Raw genomic sequence first — 26,978 nt, forward strand, 5'->3', positions numbered from 1 at the left:
CTTTGACTTCTCCCTTGGTCCACTTGCTTCTGGCAGCAGCGGATGCATTTGATGGAGGCACAACAATATTGCCTCTCACATGGTCCAACACTTCCTGATCTTCTAAAGTCAGATCGAGAGACATCTTCCATCTGTGATAGTCAGACTTCTCACGGAGCTTGTCTTTGGTGGGGAAGAGTGTTGAGGGCCCCATGAAGTTTTTAGGATAGCCTTGCCAACCTTCGATGATTGCTCTTGCTCTTGCTTGGGCTTTGTCTTCACCTCAACTCTAGTACCATGTTAAATTATGGTATGTTCTATGCTTAGAGCAGTTTACTTCTTTTCTTCTTATTAGCCACTGATTAGCAATCACATATACATTAAGTAAAGTGCAGATAGAACATTAAACGATTGACAGAAAACAAGCCAAGACAAGAGACACAAGATGTGGTAGCTACCCAAGGACAAACCCCAATGCGGGGAAACCCTTTGATCAAATGTTCTTTTATCTTCAATAGTTCAGCAAAGAGAAATAGTACAAAATCAGAATTCTGTAATTTTATATCAGCAACAACAAACCCTAGATTAGCAAAGTCAAACTTAGTCAAACGAGATGAAATTGACCTCCAATATTCTTGGTCAATTTCCCAGTCAACTAGTCCTCAAACAGCTTGAAGAAGCAGCCCATAAAAAGCCCCAAAAACATAGTCAAACTGCTGGTGACTGAAGTCAACTTGCTACCCCAAACTAGGGCAGTGAATGCTAGTCAAACCAGAGGTCATATTGCCTTGATTTGCGTGCCAAAATCTGTGGCCTGCCTAGGAGAGGAAACGACACCAAAACCGCACTCTTCTAAGGTCAACGCTTGGTCAACGCTGGTCAAAGAGACTTTCAGCAACTTCTGCGTCCTTTCTGCGTCTTCCTTGCCCTTCTGCATCCTCCTTCCTGGTAGTGCGCTATGGACAGGACAATTAGTTCTTCTATGGGCCGGATGATTAGTTCTCCCGTGGCAACTGTGCAACAGGATGATTAGTTCTCCTATGGGCCGAGAAGATTAGTTCTCCCGTGGCAACTATGGAATAGGATGATTAGTTCTCCTATGGGCCAGGATGATTTGTTCTCCATGGTGACTATGGAACAGGATGATTAGTTCTCCTGTCGGCCAGGATGATTTGTTCTCCGTGGCGACTGCGGAACAAGATGATTAGTTCTCCTATGGGCCAGGATGATTAGTTCTCCGTGGTATCCACCAACAAGATGATTCGTTCTCCTGTGGATAAGATGATTAGTTCTCCTATCGAGGCATCCTACCCATGCAGTCTGGGACTCATGGGAAGTACCTCTCATCTAATCAATGAGTAGGGAAATGAGGATAGGGACCATAGTAGTACTATCGATGGAAGCATCATTGTATCTACCGTACTCCCTATGCTAGGATGACCTCCATTGATCTAGGATCAATGAAACTGATATGGGATCAGTATAAGTGGTTTGAGACACTCTCTTGTGACATTGATCTGGGATCAGTATGAGTGGTTTGAGACACTCTCTTGTGACATTGACCTGGGATTAGTATGAGTGGTTTGAGACACTCTCTTGTGATATTGATCTGGGATCAGGTCAGTAAGAGTGATGCGACACACTCTCTTCAAATGAAACTGACTTCGGGTCAGTAGAGAATGGTATGAGACATTCTCGATCAATTCTTCTCCTTCATGGTTCAGCAGAGCTCAGTAGATCAAAGCAGAGCAAAGCTCAGCAGATCAGAGCATAGCAAAGCAGTGCAGGGCACTGATGGCAGAGATAGTACAGTCAGACATATGGATCAACGGATGGAGTTCTCCCTAGTTGAGAGGGAGTGTTAAAATTGGCAATTAGGGCCAAACTCCATGTGGGTCATCTTATTTATGGCAGCTGATATTTTTCTTGGATCCCTCTCATCGAGAGGTGTAGGACTGATCTAAAGATCATCTGATTCCGATAACTATTCATGGAGTTATGAATTTATTTGCGTTATAAGACATCCTCAAGGTCAGCCTGCAACCAAATAAACCCCACATGTGCTCAACGTTTTAGTATAAATAGAGGTGGCCTTCAAGTCATTTCAACACACTTGGGATCTCTTCCTCTCTCTACTTGTCTTTTGGTTTTAGGAGGAGAGATCTAAGGAATAACGTTGCCCTGATCCAGAGGGCAGAAAGCCGGAACTGTTGGAACTACCGGAACTGCTAGAAAGCGGAACTGCCAGAAAAGCCGAAACTGCCGGAAAAGTCGGAACTGTCGGAAAAGCCGGAAAATCCAAAAAATCCGGAAAATTCGGAACTGCCGGAAAAGTCGGAGCTGCCGGAAAAGCCGGAAAATCCAGAACTGTCGGAAAAGACAGAACAGCCGGAAAGGCCGGAAAAGCCAAAAAAGCCGAAAAGCTGGAACTGCCGGAAAAGCCGGAAAAGACAGAACTGCTAGAAAGGCCGGAAAAGCCGAAAATGCCGGAAAAGTTGGAACTACTGGAAAAGCCGGAAATGTCGGAAATGTCGGAACTGCTGGAAAAGCCAGCACTGCCGGAAAAGCCGAAAATGCCGGAAAAGCCGGAACTACCAGAAAAGCCGAAAAAGCCAGAACTGCCAAAAAAGCCCGAACTGCCGGAAAAGACGGAACTACTAGAAAAGCCGGAACTGCCGGAAAAGACGGAACTGCCGGAAAAGACAGAAATGTCGGAAAAGCCGGAAATGCCGGAACTGCCGGAAAAGCTGGAATTGCCGAAACTACTGGAAACAACCAGAACTACTGGAACTGCCAGGAATAGTCGGAACTGCCAAAACTGCCTGGAACTGCCGAAACAGCCGGAGCATCTGTCTCCGAAGGAGAGCAACATGCAAGGGACAGCTAACTAACATTGGGACAGTTGTATCGTACTTAGTAGCAAATACACCAAGCATGCAATGTTACAGCTAGCATGCAAGGGACAACTAGCATGCAACAACAAGCATGCTAAGGACAACAAGCATGCTAGGGAAAACAAGCAAGAAAGGGACAACAAGCAAGCAAGGTGTAGCCAACACATAGGTCAGGATGGCAACATGGTGCAACAATGGCACATAATGCAGTACAGTGATGGGTACAGTCATGATTAATGAAGCGTGATGAGATGCAACATAGTGATGATGGGTGCAGCATGCTGCAGCGCGGTGAGGTGCAGCATGTTGCAGTGCGGTGAGGTGCAGCATGATGACGAAATGCAGCACAACGATAGGTGAATGAGTCACCTTGGAGAATTAGTTGAAGCAGCATGTCTGCAACTGATCTCATGTATCATCTTCTTAGAGATGATCTATGCTCTTATCTAGATAAGTCAAAGTGTTGACTTCTATTGTAAACATACTATCTCTCTCTCTCTACTAAACTATTGAAGAACATATAAGAAGAATTGATCAAGAGTTTCCCCACATTGGGGTTTGTCCCTGGCTAGCGCCACATCTTGTGTCCTCTTGTCTTGGCTTGTCTTCTGCGATTTATGTTTATGTTCTATCTGCAGTTTACTTTAATGCTGATGTGATTGCTAATCTGGAAAAGATATGGAGCTAACTGTGAAAATTGAAATAAATTGCTCTAAGCATAGAACATACCTAAAATTAACAGTAAAGGACTGCTAGATGAGCATCATAGATTTGTATTCAAATATTTCTCCTGCATAATAATAAAACCCTCAGAGCTGCTGCACCAGCTTTCTCGCATTGGGTTTTTCTGGGGACTATTGTGTCCAAAAATAAGTGTGTCCTATGTATCTTGTTCTTTGCTCTGTTTTCTATTTCATGAGATCAAATATTTAATTAGTGTAGGTTGCAGAAGTAATTTGCTTCAGTATTCAGAAGAATAACTATATGAATATAATTTAAAAATCAAGTAGGTGAAGTAGATTCATATTTGCTATCGTAGAGGCTCCTTCTGTAGTAGGAATTTTCACATGTTATCAGAGCATTGATTTTGAAACAGGAAGAGCAGATCAAGTGCCGAGCAGTGAGGCCGAAAGCTGCACTTGGCAGCAATTCGAATCCCCTTGTAGAGATTGCGCATTCCTTGTCAGGAAGCAGATCCAAGGAAATCTCTCTCTGAGTGAGACGACAAAGAGGTACGATTTCCAGTTCATGAGTTTGCAAAGGCAGAGGGAGTGACGCAGAGCCTCAATGCAATGCTTGAAGGGCACAGTTTTTGCCAGGGAAGAAATCCGCTCGAAAAGAACGAAGACATGTAGAAGGGGAATTTTCTCCTCAGAGAACTTTCCGCCAAAAAGTTCGAATTTCTCACTTGCTGAGCAGTTAAGCAGTGCTAAGCAGTGGCTAGAGGAGTCAGTTCAACAGTTGGGTAAGATGGTATCGCATGGGCTCAGAGATCAGGACAGGCTGGAAGGAGCTTCCAACTATGTCATATGGAAGACCAAAATCATAGTTGTTTTGGAGGAACATGATCTCGAGACCTACGTCAATAGTGTTGTAGTTGTTCCTGCTGCCAATGATCAAAAGAAGAAATACAAGACCAAGCAGGGGAAGGAAAAGAGGCTCATTCTCGATGGAGTTCGAGATCATGTGGTCTCACACTTGCAGGGCAAGGATACAGCCCAAGAGATGTGGGAAGCCTTGTCTTGTCTGTATGAAGGCTCTTCTGAACAGCAGAAGATGGATTTGGAGCAGAAGTAGCGGCGGAATTTGATGTAGAAAGGAGAAGGGGTGAACCTCTATCTTCAACGTCTTCAGGACACTAGAGACCAAATCGTTGCAGTGGGTTCCACTCCTCAACCAACAGCGATGGTGAGGATAACCCTGAATGGAATCTCGGAGGAATGGCAAGTTTTCGTCCAAAGCATATTGGGCAGAGAAAAACTACCTTCATGGGAGGAGATGTGGGTGGCTCTTCAATAGGAGGAATTAAGGAGGGACCTAGTGAACATCAACCTCAATGGCAGCAGTAGGAGTGGCACAAAGACGGAGGATGAGGAGGAAAACACATCTCTAGCATCGAAGGGACAGCAGAAGTTAAAGCGAAAGAAGGACGTTTCGAAGGTGAAATGTTTCAGTTGTGGCGAGATGGGCCACTATGCATCCCAATGTCCTTTGAAGAAAAAGGATAAGGATGAGAAACATGATCCAAAGGCTGCTTCGGCAAAGATTGACAAGGATGAGTTTGCCATGAGTGCCCACGCCTCTCCAGGCGGGAGATGGTGCGATATTGAGCTATAGTTGGTAGGACTACATGTGGGCAGGATTCCTTGCTAATGGAGCTCAAGCTTCAGTAGTAGTGAGATGGACTTAGTGTTAGATGATGCAGTGGAGTGTTTGGAGGACAGATGCAGTAGTTGGGGACCAGACACTGATCAACGCAGAGCAAGGCTGGGAGCAGTGCAGTTGGCACAGTGCAGGAGTTCGCAGCAGTGCAGAAGATTCAAAGGGTCAGAATCAACAGCAAACAGATTCCAACATTCATTGTATTATGTTGAACACAATTAAGTTCAACTAATTTTGGATGTTTTTTAGTCGCTTCTCTCAACAATTGAGTTGCAATACAAATGCAATGTTAGCAATGGCAATGCTAGCAGCATAGCAGATGCAACGTTTGAGAGGGAGTTGTAGTACAGATGCAACAGTGGTAGTAGCAGTGTCATGGGCAGCAGTACAGTAATAGCAACAGCACAGTGTTGGTGGCAGCAGCAATGCAGAAAGGAGGTGCTTCAAAAACAGAGCAGCATGTAGGTGGACATTGTTGCTAGAGCACTTTCCTCACTAAGAGGGAGTGTTAGGTTTTGGTAGCATAGGAAGTGCTCTAGCCTTGAAAATTGGTGGAGAGGCTAAGGAACGTGAGTTCTAAAGAACCCAAAAACCGTCTGGTGAAATTCCACCCGAATTGTATTTTACTAAAATAATTAATATTTTTAATGGGGTTCCTAAAGTATAAACTTAGGAAAATTAAAATATTAATGGGTATTAATCAAAATATGGGTGAGAATGATCTAGAAGGCGGATCAAGTCATGTTTTAATCGTAGCCATTGATTAGAGACTTAATCTCGTCCGTTCAAGACTCAACAGGAAAAGTATAAAATGGAGGCTTGGGGTTCATTTGAAAACACACACGGAGAGATTGAGGAAATCGATTTTCTGAGGTGAGAAGTTCTCAGGAGGAAAATCGACTGGGGAGATCTTGCAGTTGAGGGGCAGTGAGAATCCGAAAGGACTTTCTGGAGAACACTGACAGAGAGGCGGAGAGAGCTTGCAAAGAGGCAGCGCAGTAGATAGGAGAGCTGACACAAAGGGCAAAAAAGTTGGAACTACTGGAACAGCCAAAACTACCGAGAACTGTCGGAACAGCGAGAACTGTCGGGAACTGCCAAGAGAGTTGATGCAAAGGGCAGAGAAGCTGGAACTGTCGGAACTGCCAGGAACTGTCGGAACAGCCGGGAGAGCTGACATAGAGGGCAGAGAAGGTGACGTAGCGTTGACGCAGAGCCAGCGCAAAAATAGTCGAGGTTAGCCGATCTTGTGCCAGATCAGCCGAAATTTTGTCGAGTGAAGTGAGGTAAAACTCACTCAGATTTTCCACCAGTATTTTCTCTGTAAAGGACTGCTAGATGAGCATCCTAGATTTGTATTCAGATATTTCTCCTACATAATAATAAAACCCTCAGAGCTGTTGCACCAGTTTTCCTGCATTGGGTTTTTCCAGGGACTATTCTGTCCAAAAATAAGTGCGTCCTATGTATCTTGTTTTTTGCTCTGTTTTCTGTTTCATGAGATCAAAAATTTAATTAATGTAGGTTGCAAAAATAATTTTTATCAGTATTTAGAAGATTAACTTGATGAATGTAATTTAAAAATCAAGTAGGTGAAGTAGATTCATATTTGTTGCAGTAGGAGTTCCTTCAGTAGTAGGAATTTTCACAAAGGCTTGGACTACCTCCCAAGCTACAAAAATCAACAGCCTTCCCTTGGTGGGCAGTAATTGCCTTCCTTGATGGATATTCTTATACCCTGGGATGTTGTGCAGGTATCATGGAGTGGGAATTGCTAGGACTCATGGTTTAAGGGAGCACTTGCATCAATAAAGCCTTGTAAGGGTGATCACCATATGTACTTTTCCTTGACATTGTCCCTTTAGATCTCGGTGCACACCCCTACCCCACATCTACCACGTGTCTTATGTATTTTGCACTCCCCTTTAGCCTTGGCCTTGCATCCTAATAGTTTCATAGTTCCCAATGCATATGTGTCCCCCGAGGCATCATGCTACATGTTTTGAGGCAAAGAAGTGTCCATTTGGTTCTCTATACCAAGATGAACCGCTTGTCTTTTAAAGCAGTCAGAATGCCCTCAGAGAACTCTAGTTACAACAGTAGACCCATTTTTGGGGCAAAGGGGTTTTCCATGTGGCATTGCAAGCAACAAGATGTGAAATCAAGTGATGAAGTGGATAACAAAGATATAGCAAGTAGATGACTTGTACAAGCCAAATCAACCCAAATTTGAAGCCAAGGTGACTTTTTCAAGCATTTATTCCACACATGGGCATGGTGTCATCATCATTGGGGCTATTAGATTGGAGTAAAGGAGCATGAGGGCAAGTGAACAAACATTGCAGCTTAATTATGCAAATTGGAGCCCCCAAGAGCTAATTGTCAAACATCAAGTCCAAGTCACTCCAAGAAAGGGTGACCAAGATCCTCTAAGTCAAGTTGCCCACTAGCATTCTAAATAAGACAAGCAAGCCGAAATTATTCAAGAAAGTAGGAAAGTTCCCTCCAAGCTAGACGTTGAGGCATAAAAAACCCTAAAATAAAATTTACATTTCCAAAATCAAAATTATTTCTTACAAAAAATCCCAAAAATATTGAAACAATAAATATCTTCACTAAATTGCAGTTTATGTTGCATTTATTGATTATTACATTGGTAAAATCACCACAAAATTTGCAATTTTGGGAAACCATAAGGCTATACCCCCACTTGATTTACCTTACATTGTTGTACTAATTGCATTTCCAAGAGCTTTGAAGCTAATTACAGGTCTTGGAAACATTTTACAGCAATTGTAAGTGATCCAAGGCAAACCCTGCTTTGGGATACGTGAAATTCAAGATATCTTTTGTAGTCATCATACTTGATCTAAAAGGTTTTTCATTGATTATTATTTACTTTTAGATCATGATTCATATGTTAGCTACCCAAAATTATTTTCATGGCTAATCATCATCTTTGGTCAAGTCAATTTTCAGCCCTCATGGTTGTGGGCTATTTTCTAGGTAGTTGAGTTGCAGAGTGAATATCTCCCCAAACTACTTACCCAAATTCAGTGTTTGTGTGCTCATTGGAAAGGAATTTTATAGTAATAACATCTCCAATTAAATCCTTTGAGTTTCAGGTCCACTAAAAGCCATTTTCAGGTATTTGAAGTTTCCTTCTACTTTCTGCCCTAGTGTATCCCTCATAAATAATCACAGGTCTGAAAAGAGAGTTTCTTTCCTTATTACAGCCATATAAAACAGACATAACAACTCTATTTTGTCTTCTATTGTGTAAGAAGTTCTCATAGTCAATTTGTTGCACTTTCAAGCTTATTCCCTTGGCATATTTAGTATTTTCCTTTGTTGGTCTAGCAATGTAAGTCTGTTCTCACATCATTAATCAACCCAAAATTTCATTAATCAACCCAAAATTTATTTATTTAACTAACTCCTACCTCTTCCATATATGTCATTTAGGCATGGTTTATTTTTCCTTTGGTTGAGATGTTGTTTGTACTGATACCACTCTTGGAATTTAGTAGGGGTTGGCCTAAAGCAAGAGGAATGCACTAAGGTGACATTGGGCATATTCCTAATAGTCATTATCGCATAGTAGTCTTGGTTGAACCTTGCCAACCCTGCTAGTTTGAGTGGTAACAATTGGCACTTCTCATCTTGAATAAACACTAGCTGCGACAACAAGTGAATGAGAGAATCTAGGTCCATTAATGAATGAATCACCTATTGCAAGAGTTTATCCCTTTCTACCACCCTCATCTATTTTCCCTCTTTCTTAGGAGTATAGGACCAACACTAGTTCATAAGTATAAAACAAGAAACTAGATGGAGTTAACAAGTAGATAAAGAGCATACATATCACAAGTGGTTATTGAAAATTAGACATGCAAGGTAATATGTAACTCTTTAAATAAGTTATTGTCCTCTATATAAGGAGTAATTAATATTAAGAATGACAACGATACACAATCATATTAAGTAATTATATAACGAGTAAGTTAACGAGTGGACAAAGAGCACACATGTCATAAGTGGTCATTGAAAACTAGGTGGGTAAGATATTATGTGATTCCTCTAGCCACTGGACAAATCCCAATTAATACGTTCGAGTTTTTTAACTTACTCCATCAAATAAGCTATGGTCATTTATATAAGGAGTAATTACTATTAATAATGATATACATTCATTTACAAAGGTTTTCTTAAGTCGAGGAGATTGTCAAAGGAGCGACACAGATTTGATCTTCGGCTTGCAACTTTGGGTTTTGACCTTGTTTCAAATGACCTAATATTTTATGGCTTCCCCCTGTGGTGGAGGGGGGAGGGGGGCGGAGCGCCTTCGTTCAAAAAAGTGGTAGCAGGATGGGGCACAAACAAAATGACTCACAAATCATATAACTTTGACATACAAAAAAACTCCAACCCTAGGTCATCAACACAAGCTCCTCATAAGGAGAGGGAAAAAGAAAAAGTGAATCGAAAACAACCAATTAATAGGGGAAGGAGGTAACAAACACTAGTCATGCCTACCACAAATTACAAAAACCCCAGTATTTGAAATTATTTCAGAGAAAGTAGGAGAAATATCAAGTAAATGAAGGATCGTGCACAAATATGCAAATTCATTGGCATTTGGCCATCGCAGAGACTGCTAAGAGGGTGGATTTGAAAGCACTAACAACTAAAAGGGGATATAGAACTGAAATTGTGCTCAAAATTCGTTTTCATTGTTCTATTCAATAATGTGGAAAACACGGACAAGATATTCTAGGGAGGACCATACGTTTTAAACTCGATAGGGTTATATATGAAACCCTGGGTGGAAAGATTCAACCCAAACAAAGAAGATTTCAACTCGGCTCTAGTTTTGGCTTAGACTATACTCACTGCCAACACAATTTTGGGATCAAGACACATTTGAAGGTATAGGTAATGATATTGGGTCATTCATAATGACGTTTGAAACAAAGGGTGTCATACATCATATGCATTTCTATGCATGTATTTGGATTTATAACTAAGCCACTCCCAACAAGCATTCTAATTAGCAACCAAGATGAAATATGGGAGTAACCCATACACCATGAAAAATCCCTTTCAGATGTCGCAAATGTCATGAGTATGTTCAACCATTCAAAGAATATCCATTAAACCAAAATCAATAGTCTACACCAAACACTCAGACAATGGATAAGGAGGGGTAACAAATAGGAAAAAAACAATGAGAAAAGGGTCACAGGATCCATTGACATCAAGGAACAGAGATGACAACTACTACATTGTTCTTCAGCAAGAGTAGGAAAAACAACAAGAAAGTGGGGGTGAAAAGAGACCAAGAGAAAATGACAATTTGGAAGGAATAAAGAATAAGCAAAAGCATACGGAATATGAAGAGGGAAATCCAACCAAAGAAGCACCAATAGAAGATGTAGTGATGGAGGAGGAGGAAAAGGAAATGACTCATAGCAATATGGACTTTCAAACATTATCTTTAGAATTGGAATTGAAGAATCCAGTGGCGATACTAGAAGAGGAAGTCCAACTTAGACCAAATCCTTCATCAAATCCTAGGAAACACTGCATAGAAGGGAAACAAATAATTCTCCTCTATCTCCTTTCTCGGTGTCTAAGGAATAAATGCTCGATATTTGAGGCCTTTTGGCTTAGGCACCCCAACTGGTGGAAGTGGTGGAAGGAATAAAAAACAATGGAAGGTATAATGATGTATCAATTTCAGGAAAGACTCAATTATATAAAAGGCAAGTTAAAGGAATGGAATATGGAAATGGAAGAATTACAACAAACAATCATATAAGAAGGCAATTCAGAGGAGACTAAGCATAGGGAAGCAATATTACAACTCCAACTAGAAGAGAGACTAAAACAAGAAGAAATATTGTGGAAACAAAAATCTAAAATACAATGGTTAAAAGGAGAGAAAAACACCAAAGTTTTTCCACAGATCAATGATCCAACACAAGCAGTAAAATAGGATTTTAAGTCTTAAAAATTCTTAGAACCAAGAAGGAAGCGAAGGATGGAGTTTGAGCAGTGCGCTAGGGTTTTTCTTTCCTGAATAATTTTAGATGGCAACACTACAAGCCATGAGATCGAGATACAGAAAGGAGGTGGGCATAGGAAAGTAGACATTAAACCCATCTTTCACCTTGGCAATGGGCGTTGGTGGCTCTAGGCTCAGTGTTATGAAGAACATTTGATCTTCTATAGTAGATTGCCAAAGGCCTCCATGAATGAGCGATGGCTCCTTTCATCGGTTTCTCTTTTCTTTTGGGTTCATGGCATATTTATAGCAATGGTACAAAGTATGTCCATGTGTCCCAAGGATTAATGCTCTGGCTGGGATATTCTCAGCTTGGGGTGCTTGCAAAAGGAAATCTCTTCTGGGTTGGCATCCAAATTATTTATTATGGGTTTTCGTGCTTGCCCTTCCCTGTTTGATTTGGGCGCTACAGAAATGAAGATACCTATGTACATGAGGGATTTGTCATCCCATGGAAATACCCCTTGTTTTCCCCTCTCTAATCGAGCACAAAGACTTGAAGAGACAGAAAAGGAAACATTTCATATTTTCATTAAAAAAATTAATAGGAAGACCTCCATTTTCTGGATCAAGGATTCATACTTGGTGGAAAAATTGAAATAGAGCATTCAGAACAGTCTGGGTATCTCTGTAATTTCTCAATGCCTATTATTCGAAGGGAAATTGCCACAAGACTCCTTCTAGATGAAGGACTATTGCATCTCGAGGAACTCCACCATTATTTTGAATCTAAGGCTGTGCAATGGAGCTTCGGGCTCCAGAATCCTTAGTGGATCTGTCTCTTTCAAGGATGCAGTGAAAGGGAAGGCTTCCATCCCTGCAGATTATATCCAAAACAACCACGGACCCTACATCGTGGAACAAATGGAACAAGTACTGGCCATGGAAGTTAATCTTCCATAGGAAAATTCTCTTTTTTCTGCTCTCCAATCAAAGGTTGTTATTTGTAGGTGTAATGGTTTCTGGCCTAGATATGATGCATTACACTAGTGGGTTTTTTCTTCTTGGACACCCAACTATGACATCTAATTATGTTCCAAAGGCTTTTTCATTGTTCAATTTGATACACAAAAAGATCTATAGAACATCTTGAATGATGGGCCATGGTTTTGGGGTAGAGATGGGCACTTCATTACTCCATGGTTCCCAAATTTTGATGCCACAAATATGGTGGTCCCAACAATGTTAGTATGGGTGAGATTACCAAATCTCCCTCTTCCTTTCTAGCACCATAAGGTTCTAGAGGATATTGGAAATACTCTAGGAAAAATCAAAAAGATGGACTTTGAAAGAACAAAGAAGGATCTATTTACTTTCGCCAGAATTTGTGTAGAGATAGACCTCAACAAAGGTCTACCTAACCACATATAACTGAAACACAAAAACTTTCAGTGGTCCCAAGTATTAGGTTAAGAGAACACAACATTCAAATGTTGAAAGTGCTTTCAAACAGGACATTTGCAGAACACATGCCCATAGGCAAAAGAGATTCCAAAAACGAAAAAGAGGCAGGCCCATAAGCCAAAAGGATGGCAGGTATCTGATTCTCACCCCTCAAAAGAAGAAGAAGATGAAACCATGGAGAACCAACCAATCCAAGATGAAGTGGATGTTCAAGTTCAACATGGTAACCAAGTAGAAGTGGGTGTTGCAGCTCAGTCTGACAATGCAACCCATATTCAAAAGGGTACAAAGTTAGTTGAGATCCAAGAATCAAAACAATAGAAAGAGGAATCACACAACAAATAATAATGGGAATGCCAAGAAACAAATCCCCTAGGATCAGAGAACTTTAAAATATAAATTTTCCAAGAATGTTGGAAAATAGTTAGAGAAGATGTTTTGACTCTCGTGGAAGCTTCACAAAAATATATGTCCTTTCTCTCGACCCTTGATGCTATTTCATATCTTTAATCCCCAAAAATTCCCACTCAGAGAAGCCAAAGGATTTTAGAACTATCACCCTTTGTAATGTAATATACAAAATTGTTTCCAAGATTATCACCAACCAACTTAAACAACTCCTTCCTTTGTTGATTTCCCCAGAGCAATCTAGTTTCATAGAAGGGAGGAAAATTCTAGATAGTATCTTCCAAGCCCATGAACACATTCACTCATAAAAATACCCAGGGATGATCATCAAACTAGACATTTGAAAGCCTACAACTATTTAAGTTGGCAATTCATTTATCATATGTTGAAAGCCTATGGGTCTAATGAGATCTAGATTGGTTGGGTTATGGAATTAGCAACCAAAACGTTCTTCTCCATTTTGGTTAACGGGTCACTATCTCCCCCATTCTTTCCCTTTAAAGGCTTAAGATAGGGGGACCTCATCTTGCCATACCTCCTCCTTCTGATGGCAAATGGCCTAGGGAGAACTATTAAATTTGCAACCTCCCAAGGCCTTATAGAGGGCCTCCCCATAAGGAGGAAGAGGAAGGGGGGGGGGGGGTTTGGTGTGACGAGAATCCTCCCTTGACCCATCAACAATTTGTAGATGATACACTTCTCATGGGAAGACCTACAACTGGAGAGGCTAAAAGCTTCAGAACAATTTGAAGGATTTTTCTTACGCTTTGGGTACTGAGATACATTATGCCAAATCCGGAACTTTTTCTTTAACACACCCATATCCATTCAAACTCACATCTCTAGATTTATGGGTATTCAAAATAGCTCCCTTATGTCCAAATACCATGGTTACCCCTTGGTTAAAAGCCCACTCAAACTTATAATTTGGGAAGAACTTATGTCAAGTAGTAAAAAGACTTTCATGTTGGACTTTCGAATCCCTCCACCTAACTGGAAGGCTAACTATGCTTAAATCTATGCTATAGGCAATTCCAATGTACTTTTTCTCATCCTTAGCAGCCCCCAAAGCAATTCTACAAAAAATAAGAAACATACAGAGAGCCTTTCTTTGTGGGTAGTGTTAATATTCAAAATAAATGGGCCTTGGCAGCATGGGAAAAATAATGCAACCCTAAGAACCTGGGGAACTTGGGACTGAGAGACCCAGTGATTCTCGGTCAGGCGCTACGCGCAAAAACCTATTGGAGATGGCTTAAGAACCAAAGAGCAATATGGAGAAAAGTTTGGAAGGAAAAATATGTACCGAGAGTAGATGAGGACTAGCTAATCAGACTGGAAGGAGACATTATGGGATCACACATATGGAATGTGATCTAGAAAAACAAAAATATCATCCAAAATCACAGCTTTTGGGAAACTAGAAAGGGAGATCTTGCCTTTTTTTGGGAGGATTCTTGGTAGCAATGGCCAATACTAGAAAAAGAGGGAGAATTAAATGGGAAAGAAACACAATTACTAGCACAGGGTAAAGAGATGGTCAAGCATTATTAGGAGCGACCAGTATCACAGCACCAATGTAGACAGTGGGAGAGATGCACAATCTTGCCAACAAACATAAGTAATGAAACATAGGAAATACTCATAAAAGAATTAGAAAATAGGAAAATAAAAGTTCAATCAAGTAAGGATATTCTCTGACGGTGTCATTGGCTGAAAAGATCTATTTAAAAGAAGCTCACAAAATATTAGCAAGATTAGAAGGACAACCAACCATCCACAAGTGGAAGAAATTATGGAATCTTAAGCTCTGGCCTAAAGTGACACTCCTCCTTTGATTTCTCATGCAAAACAAAATTTTAACTTGGGACAATTTTCAGAAAAAGAGGATTTCAAGGCCCAAGTAGATGTTATTTATGTGGCAACAAGGCTCAAAATGTAGAGCATCTTCTAAATAATTGTAACTTTGCTACCAAGATATGGGGCAAAATAGCCATAATTTTCAAAAAATCGGATCAAAATAGCAACAATATAATTACTACTCTCGAGGAATGGAGTCTAGGACCATTTCAAAGTGCCATAGTTAATATGGTCTAGTAGTTTATTTTCGAACCTTTCTATTATAAAGGTTTTATTATTTTAAAATCCTTTATTGTCTTAAAATCTATATTATTAACCATTCAGCGAAAATAACAAATATATTGATTTTGCACCTGAAACAGGGTTAGAGATTTTGTACCTACCTCACCATGATTGGGATGAATGCGTCCGAAAAGTTGACACACAATTGACACACAATAAACACGTAGGAATATGCGATGTCGTACGACGGGTTACCTCTTCAATGTCATTTAACTGTAATAATCACATATAACAATAAGTTTTATTTTCATTTTGACAGGAACCATCGGTATATAAAACCGTCCATTGCAGATGAAAATAAAAAGTAAATTTTACTGAGAGAAAAAAAATGATAGCTACCAAATATTTAAAAGGGACTTCCTTTGGCTGCCTCTTCAACTCTTCTATGCGTCCTGAATCAATCACAAAAGCTTTCTCATATTATTTTAGAAAATTATAATGGGATGCCTCCTTTTTCATTCTAAAATTACAAAAAAAAAAAAAAAAAAAAAATTAACAAAATCAAATTAAATAAGGAAAAATACCCAACTAAAATGGACTGATCAGACGATGTCTGACTAGGCCCCATTGATCTGAGATTAAAGGCCAAAAGAGTATAAGAATCCTGCATTACTCTATCGTGATTTTGAGCCATTTCAACACTGTGTCGGATGAATCAGATAATGAGTATGTTTTTAGTAGAAGATGGAACAATAAACTATACATCCATTTTATTAAACCACGACACAGGTAAGAAATCCCTAAATGATAAAAAAATCGTTTGTACCAACAATTCATTGTCAATTGCATTACCTAAGCCATCTTTCAAGAGCAAAGCTCAGGCTCTTCATGCCTTTGCAGAAGTGATGGAGCAGGCCTTGTCTGTTTGTCTGTTCCCTGAACTTGAGGGCATCTCTCCATTTTACCCATGTTTTACCCTTGATTTTGAACTAGATGAAGTAGACGGGCACGAGTAAGAAATCCCTAAATGATAAAAAATCGTTTGAACCAAAAATTCAAGATAAATAGCAAACACCTCAGGCTCTTCATGCCTTTGCCGGAGTGATGCAGCACGCACGCCTTGTCTTGTTCCCTGAATTTGAAGCCATCACTCCGTTTTACCCTTCATTAGCAGCGGTACCTGAATCATTTGCTTCGGAAGGGGTTCGAGAAAATGTCTCACAATTAGAGATCCCCTCATCTAATTTATTAATTATTTTGTTCAACTCTAATCTATCAATTATTTGCTTGCATTCCATTCTGAGATGTATCTGAATCGCTCCGAGCATCTGAGGTTTTCACCACATTAGCTCTATGTTTGTTGAGTTCATTTTCTTTTGCAACGCCCCAGGTAATAATAATTACACATATCCCATATCCCAGCTCGTTCACTCTTTCCTCTCCAGCTCGTTCACTATTTCCTCTCTATTTACAACACTGGCTTCATCTTCGTCCTCTGCATTTTTCAAGCATTCGGCAACTAGAAATGTTTTCTTTTTGGAAATAACTGGTGCAACACCTAGGCCTATTCCATTGTCTTTTCGGAGAGAAGATAAAGGTTGAGCCCCATGTAGGAATTTACAGGGTAAGTTCCTCAGAAAGAATACCAAAAGGACACCGCTCACAACCAGATCTCAAATCAATACACCAGTATTTTTGACGTGGTTAAAACCCTCAGAGTGCAAGGAGGGAAACAGTCCACGGCCTGTCCCAACGTGGGTACAGACAATTTATTAATCAAAGAATGAAAATTTACATAAGCTTCTCTCATGCACGGATTACTCGAACAATGACCCTCCATGCGCTTTAAATAGAACTCATGGACCAATCGGGTGTCAAGCCACGGATCAAGTGTCGGTAATACCGAGGTGAGAGTGAACCGTCGGATCACTACATATCGTGACCGTCGGATTGTAAGTTACAAAATGTACAACGGTAAAGAAACACACTTTACCTAACTCTAACCTAACTCTATGCTAGACCAAGTTGAACTTAACTATATCCTATGTGTCGGAATATCCTAACATCCCCCCTTAAGAACAACTTGGGATAGGATTGAAGGATTTACAAATATGACACAATAGGAGAAGGAAGGAGGCACTAGAGCCTATCCCCCCTTAGTGACAACTTCCTGAACTCCAAGCATATATCGAAGTTTAGTGAACTTCGCCTCTGTGAGAGCCTTTGTGAAGATGTCTGCAACCTGATCATCCGTTGGACAATATTGCACTTCAAGAACATGGTCATGAATGAGCTTTCTGATGAAGTGCATGTGTAGTTCAATGTGTTTGCTGCGCTGATGCTGGACTGGATCTTTGCATAGCTGAATGGCACTTTGATTATCACACCAAAGTGTGGTTGGATGCTGCTGCTCAAAGCCAAATTCTGATAGGATCTGACGAAGCCACAAGGCTTCCTTACTAGCTTCCACGGCACCACGATACTCTGCTTCTGCTGACGAAAGAGAAATGGCAGCCTGTTTCTTACAAGCCCATGTAATAGGTCCTGAACCAAGAGTGAAGACATAACCGGCAGTAGACTTCCGATCATCAAGGTCACCAGCCCAATCAGAATCAGTGAAACCAACTAACAGAGGAGCTGCTTTGGCACTGTAATGAATCCCAAACTGTACTGTACCTCGAACATAACGAAGTATTCTTTTAGCTGCTTTCCAATGACTTTCACGGGGGTTTTGCATAAAACGAGCAACAAGGCCAACAGCAAAGGAAAGATCAGGACGAGTATGGGTTAAATACAAGAGTTTTCCGACAAGTTGACGGTATAAGGTAGCATCAACTTCAGGAGAAGTACAAGAGACTGAAAGTTTGACTCCAGACTGAAAGGGAGAAGGGGCTGGCTTACAGTCTTCCATGTGAAAATGACGAAGAATATCACAAGCATACTTGGACTGGGAAAGGAAAATACCTTCTTGGGATTGCAAGACTTGAAGACCGAGAAAATAGTGTAAGTGTCCTAAGTCTGTCATTTCAAATTTCTTTTTAAGGCTGGACTTCACATGGTTTATAAGGTTGGGATCACTACCAGTAAGAATAAGATCATCAACATAAAGAACAAGGATGATAAGAGAGTTGCCCACTTTCTTGGTGTAGACAGTATTGTCAGAATGACACCTAGAAAAGCCAGATTCTAAAAGAAAGCTATCCATTTTGGCATACCAAGCCCGAGGAGCTTGTTTGAGGCCATAAAGGGATTTCTTAAGTCGACAAACGAGGCTGGAGTCTGTTTGTATGAAGCCAATGGGTTGTTCCATATAGATTTCTTCCTGCAAGTCCCCATGCAAGAAGGCAGATTTAACATCCATTTGATGGACTTCCCATTTTAAAGAGGCAGCAAGGGAAAGAACAAGGCGGATAGAGTTCATTTTGGCAACTGGAGAGAAGGTTTCAGTGTAGTCAATGCCTTCAACCTGTGAAAAGCCCTTAGCAACTAGACGAGCTTTATGTTTATCAACTTTCCCATCTGGTCCATACTTGGTTCTGTAAACCCATTTGCATCTAACAAGTTTGCGTCCCTTTGGTAGAGGAACAAGATCCCATGTATCATTTGTCATCAATGAATGATATTCTTCATTCATAGCTGCTTCCCAATGTGGATGGCCTGAAGCTTCTGCAAAAGTGTCAGGATCATGATTTACTGGAGCTTGAGCCAGTAAAGAAGAGGCTCTTTCAAACTGAGAACGTGTACGTCGCTGATCTGTAGGATCACCGGCAAGATCACCTGCTGCATCCCGAGTAGCACGGACCCATCTTGGAAGTTGAGGATCCTGAGAAGGTGGGGGAGGATTATCATCCTCGCTTTCATCATCAGAAGAAGAAATGTTTTCAAAGATAGAAGAGATAGGAAGAGGTGGCACATCCGCCGGACTAGGCTCGCAGGCCGATTTATTTTCATCAAATTTTACATCTCTTCTAATGATAACATTTTTGGACTTAAATGGAATAAGTCTATAACCTTTTACATCTTCAGAATATCCAACAAAAGTACATTTCTCACTCTTAGGTTCTAAAGCTTTATGCTTTTCATCTGGAATATGGGCCCATGCTTCACTTCCAAACACACGAAAGTGACTTACATCTGGTTTAATGGAACTCCAAGCTTCTTCTGGAGTGATATTCTCTAGAACCTTAGTAGGAGTGCGATTGATTATATAATTTGCACAATTAATTGCTTCGGCCCAAAAACTAAGACTGAGTCCTTTAGATTGCAGCATACAATTAGCCATTTCCTTTAAGGTGCGATTTTTCCTTTCAGCTACACCATTTTGTTGTGGAGTGTATGGAACAGTATGTTGCATTTGAATTCCATTTTCGGTGCAAAAGTTGATGAATGCGTTTTTAACATATTCTCCACCATTATCAGTTCTTAGCTTAAGAATTTGATGTCCAGATTGTTTTTCAACAAATGCTTTGAAGGCCAAAAAAGTGCTAAATACTTCGCTCTTGAGTTTTAAGAAGTATACCCAAGTGCGTCTAGAGAAATCATCAATGAAAGTTAAGAAGTACTTGCAGCCAGAGAATGAAGCAACAGGAAGAGGACCACATAAATCACTGTGCACAAGCTGTAAAGGGGCTGAGGCGTGCCAAGAGGCACGTTTGTCAAAACTGTCCCGATGATGTTTTCCGAGTACACATCCGGAACAAACACCATCTTTGCAAGATACCATAGGAAGACCTGTCACCATATTTTCTTTACATAGATGCTGAAGGGAGCGATAGTTTAAGTGACCAAACCGCTCATGCCAAAGTTTGCTCACTTCATCATTATGAGCAACAAACACTGAGGGAAGATGGGATGACCCAAAGTTGTGAAACTTATACAACCTTTTGGAATCATCAGCAAGACCAGTAGCTAGAATCTGTTTAGGATCTTTTAGATCCTTGATTACAACATCATGAGGTGAAAATTCAACAATTTTACCTTCACCTGAATGAGTTATCTGATAGACAGATAGAAGGTTGCAGGATAAGTTTGGAACACATAATACATCATTGAACTGACCATTGTCTAGATGAACAGTTCCAGTCCCTACAACATTAAGAGATCTATCATCACCAACATATATATTTTTGGTGTTACAATCATTTAAAGAAGAAAACATGGCTTGGTTTTTGGCCATGTGACAAGAGGCTCCAGAATCAATGAGCCACTCATGAGAATGAGAAGAAGAAGAAGATACATTTAATGCATAACCAGACTGAGATGATTGACGATGACATGCAGAAAGTGCCGTTCCGGAAGTTGAAGTTGAAGTAGGCTCCAGATGGATGTTATGTTTCTTCATTGCGGCTTCCAAGGCTTCCATCTTCTTAAAGCATTTAGATTCTAAGTGGCCATCTCGATTACAAAAGTTACAATGTCTGTCAGTCCTCTTCCATTTGTTTTTATTGGTCTTGTCATTTTGCTGAAATGATCTTTCATCTTGAGGCTGAGTTGGTTTAGGACCATTCCTTTGAGGATAAGACTTCTTAGGATTCTTTGAATTTGGTTGCTGCTGGGCGGCTAACGCTTTCGAGGAAGAGTTTCCAAGATTAAGAAGACCAAGGTGTAAGAGTTTTTCTTGTTCTCTTATTAAGGAATCACAAAAGGAGTCAAAGGAAGGGGGTTTGTAGTCTTTGCCTTGACAAATGAAAGCTTCCCTTGTAGAATGGAAAGTGGAAACAAATACAGAGTAGGCTGGTCCCAACTTAGTAAGGATGGAATAAATAAGGTTACCATCTTCTTTCTTAACTTTAACACCTTCCAAGAGATATCTAAGGGTCTTGAATTTGGACAAGAAATCTTCAATGCAAGAAAAATTATTAGGATCCAAAGTAAGCAACTCATTCTCAAGTTGATGGGCTCTAATTTCATTTTTAATCCCAAAAACTTTAGCAAGTTTTTCTAATGCTTCATGAGGAGTTTCAATTTCTGCAATGTGGAATCTAAGATCAGGAGAAACAGACATTCCTATCAAACCACGTGCTTGATCTTGTCTATTTTCCCATTTTTCGGCCTTGTCTTCATCTTTGGGTTTCTTCTCTTGGTCTGTGGCTATTCTGAAGAGACCTTTACTTCTAAGTAAATCTCCCATGTAGGCTACCCATTGGAAGTAGTTAGTGCTGTCAAGAATGACTTGGCATGGACTTTCCATTTTTTGAAAAAAAACTGAAGCTGAAGATGCTGAAAGTAAGTGGTCCAATGGATAGATCTCGAAAAAATAGGCGGTTTTAAAAAAAAACGGCTCTGAAAAAGGCTTCCGGATGAAGAAGTTATGGCTTTTTGAAAAAAAATTGTTAACGTTGCCGGCAAAGTGCGCGAATGTGCGGGAATGAAAAAATCCGCCCCCACAAAATGGAGACTTGAACCCAAGACCTCTACTCTCTTAAAAAGTCTTTGAACCAATTGATCTATACAAAATATTTGAGAGAGAGAGAGAGAGAGAGAGAGGGGGGGGGGGGGGGGGGGGGGCCTCGATTTGCGTGCTTGCCTTGGGAAGGCTCTTTTCCCCTACAAAACACAAAACACAAAACCCAACACGAATATGCAAAGAAAAACGAACCTTACGGCTCGAAGTTAGCTTTAGCCAAAAAACTAGAATTTTAAAAAAAATCTCAAAGTTAGCTTTTAACCGAAAAACTAAATATTTTTCTCAATGTTTCTGATTTTCCAAGATCACACTAAGGTGCAGGGAAAAGAGCATACGCATGAGAAAAATCCTTTCTTTCTGTTTCTGATTTGCCCAGATCGCACAGAGTCGCAGGGCAAAGAGCATACGCAGAAATGAAAGGTATAGATCCGGGAAAAAAAAGGCTAAATAAACCGAAACCGAAATAAGCAGAGAGAAAATGACAGTAAACTGCAAAAAAACACTGTATACCTCCCGATCTGAAAAATGACGCAGCTAGGGCTACCGGAAACCTTTTCGCGTGAAACGAAAGGGGTTCCTCACTGAAACAGATGCTCCGAACGCAACAGAGCAGTCCTCTCGGCCCGAAAGCAGTCAGAAACAGCAGATCTAGGAAATGACAGCCGCATGCAGTTCTACCGGCTTCAGATTTGGATCACCAACGGACGCGGCCCTCAAATAGCTCTGATACCATGTAGGAATTTACAGGGTAAGTTCCTCAGAAAGAATACCAAAAGGACACCGCTCACAACCAGATCTCAAATCAATACACCAGTATTTTTGACGTGGTTAAAACCCTCAGAGTGCAAGGAGGGAAACAGTCCACGGCCTGTCCCAACGTGGGTACAGACAATTTATTAATCAAAGAATGAAAATTTACATAAGCTTCTCTCATGCACGGATTACTCGAACAATGACCCTCCATGCGCTTTAAATAGAACTCATGGACCAATCGGGTGTCAAGCCACGGATCAAGTGTCGGTAATACCGAGGTGAGAGTGAACCGTCGGATCACTACATATCGTGACCGTCGGATTGTAAGTTACAAAATGTACAACGGTAAAGAAACACACTTTACCTAACTCTAACCTAACTCTATGCTAGACCAAGTTGAACTTAATTATATCCTATGTGTCGGAATATCCTAACACCCCACCCAGTTCATTGGAAAATTCATCGGCTGAGATTAGGTATGTTTCATTGAAATGATTTTTCTTTAATGCCATGCCTTGAGAGGTTCTATGCCCAACTGCTCTCTCTAAGAATTTTTACTATGATGATCATCTCTTGTACCCAACAAATTCAGAATCCTTGTTCATCACTTCAGTTTTTGTCATAAATGCGTGCGAGCTTCTTAACCAGAACCTTTTAAAATACAACCCAATACGAGATTTCATACTTGTATATAATAAGTCGTCTTAAAAGTCGTTTAAGAGGGGCAGCTTTCAATAAGTAAATGGCTGCGTTTCCAACCGTTCTATGGTATATGGGTGGCTGGGAACATGGTTAGCAGCTTTAGGCTTTTGCCTTTCCTTTAGCTGCCGCTGTAAATAAGATAATCAGAGTTCTTTCACCTACATTTTTGAGTGAAAGAGGAGGCCATTCATGCCCCTCAAGTTCTTTGCAGTTCCTATAAAAAAATATTGAATCTAAGGATGCAATAAAGGTAAATATAGAAATCTAATGATGCAATAAGGATAATAATTAATAATTAATAATTATTATTATTATTATTATTTATTGGGTCTAGAATAAATGGTTATAGGTGATGTTTAGTGATGTTTTTGGATTGGGGTTTCTCAGTCTAAAATTTAAGCATTCTCTAAAAACTGGCACAATTTAGAAAACAAATAAAATAATAATAATATTTATTATTAAATTAATCATTAACATAAAAGCAAGCACCAAAGAGAACTCGAAATTTAATTTTATGAAAAACTTATATATTTAATTAAAACTATAATTATTAATCATGATGATGTATATTTATTTTAAGAAATATATTTATTATTTATAATAATATAAATATTTGTAGTCTAATAGCTTGGAATTTTTTAACTTTTTGCAGTATTTTAAGTGAAATTTGTTGGTGATATTTAGGAATGGTAGATTTGAACTCAGTTATATAAGTATCTCAAGTTTCCCAAAAAAATTATGCGTTTTAAACAATAGAATAAACATTGTTATCACCGGATTTAATTAAAATATCAAAATATCTAATAATTAAACTGCTCCATATAAATATATTATAATACATTTTATTATAATTATAATTTATCAAATAGTTAAAATGAATAAATAAATAAACTTAAAATACATATATCAATGAAAATTAAACCATGATAAATAATTACACTAATAATTTTTTAATAAAAATAACTTATATAAAATATAATTATTAATTATTATTATAAATAAAATAATATACCATTTATTATATGTTTGAAAAAAAAATCAAAATATAGAAATTTCTTTCTAAGTTCATTTTAATGGAGGGGCATGGGAATGGCATCAAACACTAAAGGCACGAGTAAAAGGCATGAATCTAAATGAAGGAAAATCTTTCATATTATATTCAGCAAGAGACCCATGAGCAATTAATGAAATTGGGGACATGTTTAATTTCAGGACTATGTCATTATGTGAAGGACTACCTAATTTAACTGTTGTCTTGAAGGTCTTTACCTGGAACTCAATAGGAAATAAGACTTGCTTCCCATACTCACATATTTGGGGTTTCAGATCAAATCAAACATGTATAATGTCTCATATTGGCACTTGTTGTTAGATAAATATCGGAGGCAGATTAATGGTTGGGTACATACGAGTTTCTTACTGGGCGGTAGATGTATTCTGGTCATGTACTACAACAAATGGTAGTATATTAGGCACACTTGTACATACTTTCTGCCACTGTCATTAACAAGATCAAACAAATCATAGCACAGTTTATTTGGTCTGGTAGGGAAGGCCTCCATAAATTCCATCTGACCAAATGGGACAACATTACTATTCCTAAGTAACTGGGAGGATGGGGTATCATTAACATTAACCTATTTGGGTGGGCCCTCGTCATCAAATCTATGTGGGGTGCATTTTTCGAAGATGGTATATGGAGAGAAATAGTTGCTACAAAGTACTTACAAAATAGGGGGATAGAGGATTAGATTAGATTGGGCCATATCGAAAATAACAAGAGTTCCTACATATGGAGATGCTTCCAAAGGTGGAAGACATTTTTCTGCAGAGAATTTGTTGGTCTTTTGGTAGAGGAAACCAAATCATTATTGGTATGGATAACATCAAAGGGGTGGAGGCAAGACAGAACATGACAGAAAGCTTGATTTTACATCTCCAGCAAAGAGGCTTATTCATTCTTGAACAAGTCATTGATAGATGGAATGGTTGCTCACCAGTTTGGAAAAGTACGAAGTCGTTGGGTCTGTCTTACATTCATGCTATTGAGTGGGAGGAATATATCTTACGATTAAGCCACGCTGGCCTTCACAGATCAAAAGCTCAGGACTCACTCATCTGGGTGGGGAAACTTCGCGCAAATATGCCTGAGGTGGTGGATAATTACAAGTACCTCTTTCACTTGCATCACAATTTACTCCAAATGTGTTGGTTTTCACTGGTTTGGAAAATAGATATTCCCACCAAAATCATACTTTAATTGGTTGGTTTGGAAAAATGAAAACCTTACCTGGGAAAACTTATGCAAGTGGGGTTGGATGGGACCAGGGGGATGCCCCCTGTGCAGGAATTCCATTGAAAATAATTGTCATTTGTTTTTAAAATGCCAGTTTACATCTTGTGTTTGGTATGGTATATGCACAACTTTAAATGTTCCTATTAGGAACTTTGGCAGTATGATCGATTGTTATATATGGTGGCTGCAACGTGGCACAAAGGTTAAGGCTATTCCCTTTCTCACCACCTGGGAAATTTGGTGCGCTAGGAACAAACTCATCTTTGAAGGGATTCGGTTATCCCTCCCGTTATCATACACAAAGTACTTCTCGGTTTAGAGGATGTCAGGATCCCCATTCGTACAATAAATGATAGATCTCTCATATTTGCTCCAGATGCAATTCAATTCCCCGCGGGCTACTTTGATGGAGCTGCTCATAATTTCAGTGTTTGGTTTTTGTGCCTCGCTGTGGGTGGACCATATTTGCCATTACAGATTCCACTGGAGTGGGGACAGGGTACAAACATGAAGGCGAAAACATTCGCAGTATGGGGACTATTGTGGATTTCCAGGCATCTGTGTATTTATATATTATTTGTGTATGGGGACTCACAAGTCCTCATCAATGGCTAAACGACAAACTAAGATTTCTCTCCCCCTCACATTTATGTGTGGATCACCTAGATCAAACATCTTAGCGGTACCTTTTCAACGATTACTTTCCAGCACATATATCGTGGGAAGAATCAAGTTGCGGACTTACTGCCAAATCATGGGATTGCATATTTTTATGGTAACATACATTACACATATGTGGAGGGTAAGACAATTTCCGCTGAGGTCAAGATTATATGGTTATGTCTTTTATTATCACTATGGTCAAGATTATATGGTTATGTTTCACTCTTTTTGGTGTAGAAGCCACTAACACATTGTGCCAGTTATTGTTGTTGATAGCATCTTTGAATATGTAGGGATATATCTAGGCTTTACCTGGTATATTGGTATAATCATTTTTGAATATGAAAGTCCAGATATACTCATAACTCTTTTTTAATATATGTACTAGTGCATAATATAAACTAGTGTTTTTGTTTATCTGGTAAAAAAAAGCATTAAACTGAAAAGCAAAAATTGTAAGTAGCATATATATATATATATATATATATATATATATATATATATAATTTATTTCTTTATTTTTTAATAGATAAATATTTATATATTTTATGTGAGAAATATATATAATTATTTGTAAAATTTAAACTTGGTATAGAAAGAATTCCAATGTTACCAAAAATAAATTTAATTAATTATATACTTAAATTAATTTAAATAAATTAAAATTAAAATATAACTAAATTAATTATTTACAATTTCAAAATATATATAATGCAATTAAATTAATTATTCACACTATAATTTCAATCTAAATGAATAATAAAATACACATTTTAATCTAAATTAATTGTACTCTAATTTAACACAAATTGTTGTCCAGCTGCAGGTTGTGCACTTACATAACCAAAAAAGTTAACCCTAAAACTGTGCTCCAATTTCATGAATTCGCATCGCGTAGACAATTACAGGTTGCTTGCGTACTTGACCAAAAGCGCAGTGAAT

This window comes from Pinus tabuliformis, chromosome 6, assembly GCF_031772625.1.
Source record: "Pinus tabuliformis cultivar Carrire ecotype Pingquan chromosome 6, CPIR1, whole genome shotgun sequence".
In the NCBI taxonomy this organism is placed as follows: domain Eukaryota; kingdom Viridiplantae; phylum Streptophyta; class Pinopsida; order Pinales; family Pinaceae; genus Pinus; species Pinus tabuliformis.